This window comes from Triturus cristatus, chromosome 7, assembly GCF_964204655.1.
Source record: "Triturus cristatus chromosome 7, aTriCri1.1, whole genome shotgun sequence".
Taxonomy (NCBI): Eukaryota; Metazoa; Chordata; class Amphibia; order Caudata; family Salamandridae; genus Triturus; species Triturus cristatus.
Genome location: NC_140590.1, coordinates 905,530,391 through 905,538,325, shown reverse-complemented (window position 1 = coordinate 905,538,325; position 7,935 = coordinate 905,530,391). Strand labels below are relative to the sequence as shown.

The 7,935-nt window shown below is 40.5% G+C and overlaps 1 pseudogene; it reads right to left on the bottom strand.

The window, feature by feature from the left end:
* Positions 1 to 694: 694 nt before the first annotated feature.
* On the bottom strand, positions 695 to 1,571 carry LOC146810824 (transmembrane protein 183A pseudogene; annotated as a pseudogene).
* Between the last annotated feature and the right edge of the window lie 6,364 nt (positions 1,572 to 7,935).

The window sequence follows — 7,935 nt, the reverse complement described above, 5'->3', positions numbered from 1 at the left end:
CCGGGATGGGAGGAGTTTGAGGAGTGCATGGGGAAGCTTGCAGAGTGTGAGGGACCCATACTTACAATCAGGAGACCCGTGCTCGCTTGTGCTCCATAGCATGTGGTGCCCAAGGGATGTTTGGAGAACCTGAGATGGGATCTGAGACTGTCTTCAGACTACTGATCAGGAGTACCACAGTGCCTGATATTGTGGCCTTTGTCTGAGGTCATTTATTTATTTATTTTATTTAGAGAGTTTTATGTAGCACTAGCTAGACCCGGAGGCATCAGAGCGCTTTACATAAGGAAACAGCGTGTTACCAGTTACTGAAAAATTCACATTAATTACGGAACAATTACAAACTCAATACAGGAGTTATTGGCAGGACGAGTGTCAGGATTCAAAAAGAACAGAGTGAGCTGGGAGGAGACAGCGGCAGAGAGAAAGGCGAGACATATGTCAGAAGTCCGGCTGGATAGGTGAAGGCCAAAGCGGTGTGCCAGGGCCAGTCTCCCCTATAGCTGTCGGTGCAGCTCCACCGGGAATCGGCCATGCGGTTCGGGCTCTGCCGGATGAGTTTCAAGATTCAAAAAGAACAGGGGGAGCTGGGAGTCCATTGGAAGGAGACATCGGCGTAGAAAAAGGCAAGACAAATGTCTGAAGTCCGGCTGGGTAGGTGACGGCCAAAGCGGTGTGCCATGGCCAGTCTTCCCTATAGCTGTCGGTGCAGCTCCACCGGGAATCGGCCATGCGGTTCGGGCTCCGCCGGACGAGTTTCAAGATTCAGAAAGAACAGGGGGAGACAGGATAATGTCATGCCCATGACAACTGGTATGAATATAAAATTGAGGATGGTGACTTGCAGCAGGCAGCAGTCCTGATCTGGGTTAGTACGCACTTCCTCATATCTAGATGGAGGACGCAGTACATGATGACTGTTTTCCTTGGATCTAGGAAACTGCTTTTGGAACTTGAAGTTAAACTCCCACATTGGTTCTTGCCGAATCCCAATAGTCTTTCTGCACCAGAAAAGTAACCATTTAGAATAAGCTCGATTCCGGGATTGTAGGTCTTTTTCCCAGTCAAGAAGTAAACGGCTCATACATATGAAACAATGAACGGATCACACATGCTCGCAGACATCGCAGTTTTTCAATGCACTCTGGCCTCAAGCGGACTGGAAGCAGAGCAGTAATTTGATAGTGCCTTTTGTACAATCTCATCCAAAATGCTGCAGTGCAAGTAACAGTCCAGGCATTCTTACAAATAAGAGCAAATTTCACGATATATTCTGGGCGTATATAGGAGGCAAGCATCAGCCAAATGTCTATGGGATAGTCATCTCCAATGTTGCTGTGTAAGGTTTCTTCATTTCTCTTGCTCCTTTTCCTTTTCCCTGCTGTTAATACCTTCTTTGGCATTTCTGCCACGTCATTGTCACTTTCGCACTCTCCATTCACAATAATGGATTAAATATCTTCCTCCGTTTGTACGAGAGATGCTTCCAAACCGCAAAGTGATTTCACTTCTTTTTTAATTGCGTTGGCCACAGCTTTCCTAACACGACCAGACTTCCCCACACCAGTCATTGACTGTCAGTGCTATGGTAGGTCATACCTCCGCTGTTATGAGCCACAATGTACCCAAATATAGGCCTAGGTAGCTGCAGGACCATTTACCTACATTTGTCCTACCTTGCTCTACATAACAGCTCTGGCACTGACCTTTTGCCTAGTTATGTGCCGAATAAATGTTGTGTGGTTTTCTTTTAAAAGTAACTGCATTTATTATGCATGAGGATTCTTAGTACCACACAGCAGTATTACCATCTTCTGTCTAATAACTCTGTACAAAAGTCACCGCTATCGTCATCCTTGGAGGACACATCTAGGTAGAACCCCTGAGGGTACCTTTTGGGTACCACATCTTCGCTGGGTGAACCAGAGGAGAAGCTTCCATGCTGACACATGATACTCTGGAGTCCCTACACACAGAAACTCCAGCATGCAATGGTCTGACATCCCTTGCTGGGTGTCTAACTCAAGACCAAGATCGGGTCCTTAGTTCTTTCTCATCATGTAATGAAGTTGGCTCTTTCCTAGGGAGATTCTTGGCTTCACACCTACATACATGCTAGATACACTTAGGTACACCTAGCTAGGGTTCGTATCTTAGGAGTACCCTTGATTATTGCTATGTATCAATATGCCTACATACATTCATTGTTTTAGCACCATGATAGAATTCTACCTTTTATTCACTTTGTCGGTGCTTGCAATCGTATATATCTGTTTCAGTCTAATGTTTGTCGCAGCACACGTATTTTATACCAGAATGACACTGATTCAATAAATGCTTAATGAAAATGTCCCCGTCGTTTAGTCTGTATATCTCTCTGAGAAGATGCACGAGTTACTGAACAAAAAGTACTGTACTGTTTCCAGGATCCCTGAAGGATCAAGGGTTGTCATGTTCGATAGTTGCCAGAAACTATTATCACCTTGGTAAGGTGAGGGGGCTTATGGTGTCTCTGTGTGCTAGCTGGTCTAAAGCCTAACATTTACTTTGGGGGTGTCTGGAATCAGTCTGGACACCAATCCCTTAGTTTGTGGTGTCTAAATGTGCAGATCCTATTTAGATGTGTAGGAAATATACGACACCTCTTGAGGGTAAAATTGTTCTCCAAACGTGGAAGCACGCCAGCGTCCTCGGTCACAACCTTTTGTCTATGGGAGATAGAGATCTTGCATCACGCATCTGCATGTGCTGTCAGGTGTCTAGAGGTCTAATCCAGATGGACGCAAGTAAATAACTGTTTATTCCATTGTTAAGTACTTCCGACTGTCTAGTCAACAGGGCACCAGTCGGGGCAACTTGTATAGTTGGCTGGTGTAGTTCAAGGATTGAGGGGCTTGGTCGTGAGGCGTAGTCACAGACTGGTGACTATTTGACCTTTTTGTAATGGGAAAGTCCGATAATTGCATATAACTGTAAAGTGCATATACAACGTGTGTTTTGTTTTGATTTCATTAAGAGAAGTTTGACAATTGTGTTTAACTATAGAGTTTACATACAATGTGTATCTAGTTTTGATTTCAGCGTGTGTGTTTTTTGCAGCTAACACAGTGTGTTGCAAGGGTTGTTGTTGTGCCAATACTTTACACTCGAGCCCTGAGGATAAGCCTGACTGCTCGGTATCATGCTACCTGAGGGTAAGCACAGGTTATCAGACAAGTGTATTGTACTCCTATTTTGAACTGTGGATTCTGACTGGCTTTGATGTGTCTCAGTGTATTGCTTCGCCCTCCAAAATAGTAGAAAGTACAGCTCTCCCACAAGTGGGTACACACACAGCAAAGTAATAAAAACACATGTAAAGGGATTTCACTCTCTTAAAATGAGGCACATCAAAAGACCGTTTTCAGAATAAAGCATGATGTTTTATTTGTGCAACACTCTAAAAAAAACGGCTTTCCCAAATGCCAAATTCAAACAATATGAAAATGTAAATATAGATATATTAACATGGCTTGCAAAAGTTACCATCAAATGAGAATGAAGATTACTAGTCTAGCAGTCTAGCAACACATTGTAATGGAAAGCAATGAGGGGTTAATGCACATGATCACTTACATATATATATATATGTATATATATATATATATATCTATATATATATATATATGTATATTATCTACTGGCGGTCGCCAGTAGATAGTTATAGTTAGGACCTATTTTCCAAGGAAATCCGCAACATTCTGTTCCCAATAAGTCTGGCGCCGGTTAATGAATCCTCACGAAATTATCCAAAGTTTTGGCCAGCTCCGCTCCGTTCCTACCCTGAAAGTTTTGTGGTGATTCGTCAAGCGGGGGCCGAGAAAAAAGGGGGGTCCCAAAACGTGTTTTCCCCATGCAATTTCCCATAGGATCTGTTGTCGCAGCTACAGCCTGAACCGCTAAACGGAATGACACCAAATTTGGCAAAGAGGTAGTCCTCAGTTCAGACTTGTGCCTTTTGCATAAATGGTGTAAATCCGTTCAGTAGTTCCTGAGAAAATTAGAGTTAAAAGTACATATATATCTATGGCCGGGGAGGATCCGCGGACCCTACCTGCACCGTAAGCGCACCCTCCCCGAACCGAGCGTGCAGCCTCCCGATCGCGCGCTGAATGCTAATTGGCTATTGAGTGTCTTGTCTACATTCTAAACCAGGAACTGTTGGTGGCCATTTTCTGCCATGGTAGAAGCGAGGCTGAAGAAGGAAGGGGAATAAGTGTGTAAAATATATAAAGGGGGCAGAGTGGAAATACACTGACCCTCTAGAGGTGCTTAGGGTGTCCCAGAAGGACCCCCTGGGGCCCCCCTTTTTTTTTTTTTAAACAGCGAATTGCGTGCAGGGTGCACGCATCCTATTGCGTTGGGTGCACGCATTCTCTCGCGTTGGGTGCGCGGATCCAAGGGAAAAAAATTGAAAAAAGACAAGAAATCATTGGTTGTATTACAACTTTCTACATTGAAAGGTAGGGTGTATATTTCTGTTAAAGGCATGATTCTTATTGGTTAACAAAAACAGTTTGTAAGGAACATTATACATGATAAGCTGATATGTTGAAAAGTCAAGCACACTTGCTGTCTTGTTTAGCAACATTGTGTGCTGAACTTGTGACCTGTGTGCTCAGTGCAGTGTTCCATGACCTGTTTCTATGGTAACAGGCAGAAGGCAGATTGGGGGAAGGGTTGAAATGTATTTCATTTGCAAAGGGTTGAAATGTTTAACCAATAGAAATGTGTGTTTGCTTTTGAATTTATGTGTGAAGGATTGTGATTTGATGTTTACATGTATATGTGTGGAAAATGAAAGGGAATCTTTTCCATTCTTTGATTTTGCTGAGAGGTGCACAGTGCAGATATTCTGTAAAAGAAAATCTGGTGTGTGACTGATATACTTCTTAATCTACAAAAAGGTCAGTTATTTAATTGTGAGGGGATGTATGTAGACTATTTTGATTTTAATAAGACTAATGTATTTCTCCTGTTAAAGTGTAGGGAGTACTTTTTTTCTCTACAATCTTATTGACAGTGTGTGTGCATGTAGAAACCATTCTGTGATAAGCATTTGTGTTTTTCATGTGTTTGCAGACAGATAACTGTGCTGTTTTTATATTTTGGTAGAATTAGAAACCAGTCATTGTTTATGAATTTGTGTAATGAGTTATGTTTCTACACTAAAATGTAGTACTCCTTCTAGATGAAGAAATGTGTTTTGGTATAGTGCAAGGGATAGTGTTGTTTGTCTAGAATCACACAGTGAGTCTGTGTGCATTTGGGAACCACTGTGAGAGAAGCATTTGGTAACATCGTGTATTTGCTGACAGATAACTGTTTTAACCTGTCATGTTGTGAAGTTTTAGTAGCATTAGAAGACAGTTATGGCTTAGGATTTGATTAAATGAGTTAGGCTTTGACAGAAAAGTGCAGTCCTGAAATATGTAGATTGTGTGCAGTTCCCTTACCACTTGCACTGTAGTGAATGAGTTTTGGTAAACTCCTAGGGATAGTGGTGCTTGTCTAGAATCACACTGTGAGTCTGGGTGCATTTGGGAACCACTGTGAGAGAAACATTTGGTAACATCGTGTATTTTTTAGCAGATAACTCTTTTAAAACCTGTCATGTTGTCAAGTTTTAGTAGCATTAGAAGCTAGCCTTTGCTTATGCATTGATAAAATGAGTCAGGGTTTGACACTAAGGTGCAGTACCATGTACTATTCTGTTCACTGTGGCAGGACTGAAAATGTAAAAGTTTTACCTAAGCACTGTCCTAGAAGTAGTCTGATTATTTAGTCAGTTTCTAAGTACCAAATAGATTGCTTCAAATGTCTATGCAGTATGCATGTAGTGTTCTAACATACTATACACTTGTCTTTTACACCTTCAATTCCCTAGTCAGTATCCATACACTTCCAGGAAACACCCTGTCACTCCCTTTGCAGTCTTCTAGTGACCCATTCAACACTATGTACTAATCCATTCACTGTGCCAAAACCCAAACACTTATAAATTCACCAAGATACTATCTTTGCAGTACTCTAATCATTCAGTCAGTGGCTAAGTATTCATGCACTGAGCCAGTTCTTAGCACATGGACTGCTTCAAACCCCTATCCACTATGCATGCAGTCTTCTAACCACCTAGACACTTGTCTTTCACACTTTCAATTTCCTAGTCAGTATCCATACAGTCCAGCAAACATCTTGTCACTGCCTTTGCACTCCTCTAGTGACCCATCCAGTACCAAGTACTAATCCATTCCCTGTGCGAAAAGCCTAGCACTTATAAATTCACCTAGGCACTCTCCTTGCTATACTCTAATCATTCATTCAGTACCCAAGTAGTGATGCAGTGAGCCAGACCTTAGAACATGTACTGCTTTAAATGCCTATGCAGTATGGATGCAGTCCTCTAATCACCTACACAGTTGTGTTTCACACCTTCAATTCCCTAGTTAGTATTCATACTCTTCTAGCAAACACCCTGTCACTCACCCAGTGTGTCTCCTTATAGTACTGTAATCATTTAGTCAGTTAGCATGTAGAGTTTTAGTGAGGTAGGCTTTAGGGCATGAACACCTTCAAAGTAGTATGCACTATGCATGTAGTGTTTTAACCATCGTCACACTTGTGGTTCAGGGACATAGTTTCTTAGTCAGTATTTATATAAAATGTGTTTGTACAGTAATGGAATAGTATAATTTTGAAAGTTATTATTATACATTTATTTTTGATTCTTTTTTACAGATGCAGAACAGGAGTGTTTCTCATCTGTTTGCACTCTTCTCGTGCAAGATTGTTTGGCTGAAGGGTCCTTAGGTGTTTCATCATACTTGCTGTGCCGCATGAGTATTTTTTGTTAGGATCTCCTCGTAACAGAACTCTTTTGAAAATCTTGTGCATGAGAAAGGTGGTATTGGTCTTTGTTTGCCCCTCGAGAAAAGTAGAAAATTTCCACATCACTAAAGGAAAACGTTGTGGGCGTGGTGCATCCTCCAAAAATTCAACTTTAGATTTGGTGAATATTTTATAGCGACATCATTTACAGTTTTTGTGAGTTAAAGTTAAAAAATGTTGTTAGCTGTGTGCATTTTATTTTTCTGTGATTTGTATTTTGAGAATGGCATGTTGGGTTTTTTAACAATCTTTGAGATTTTTGCCCGCTGTTAAGTGATGAGTACTATTGAAATCACTATTTTTAGTGAAATTTAATATATTCTGAGAACAGCAAAAAAGGCAAAAAAATTACTTTGTGGAAAATATGCTGTGTTGTATAAAATGTTTTATTACATGTTATAATTTTTTTTCCTTTTCTTTCACAGATCCAAATTTTAAAATAAGCAATTTATATGAATTTATATTTGAATGAAAAACAGAAAAAAATGTATACCATTTTTTATTCCTATTACTGTGAAGGTAAGTTTAACTAAGTCTCAATATGCAGAATGAAGAGGCCTGCAAGAAGCTACAAAGTTGAAACACGTTTCTAAAAACACTCTGTTTATGTAGTTTAGAAATCTGACCATAATCAGATATCATGTGACCTGCAAAAAAAAGAGATTTGAGGGGTTCATAATATTTCACCTTTTTAGCTGTTGAAGGACCGCAATTATTTCAATCATTCTTCTTTGAACATCTTTGCAGACAAAACTCTGTGCTTACCTTCTATCACTTGCAAGGAAATTTAAAAACGGAAATATGTCACTTTTTGTAACATAATTATTGTGCAAGATACTCTTTTATATTTACAAAGAGAGGAAAAGGCACTCTGGGCACTTTTTATACTCCATGTAAATATAACCTCATCATGCATACCACTTTGTGTTGAAAGGGTGTTCTATAAGTGTTGCTGTGCATGATTGCACTTAATACTCATAGAACAAGACACATGTCTAGATTTATCAT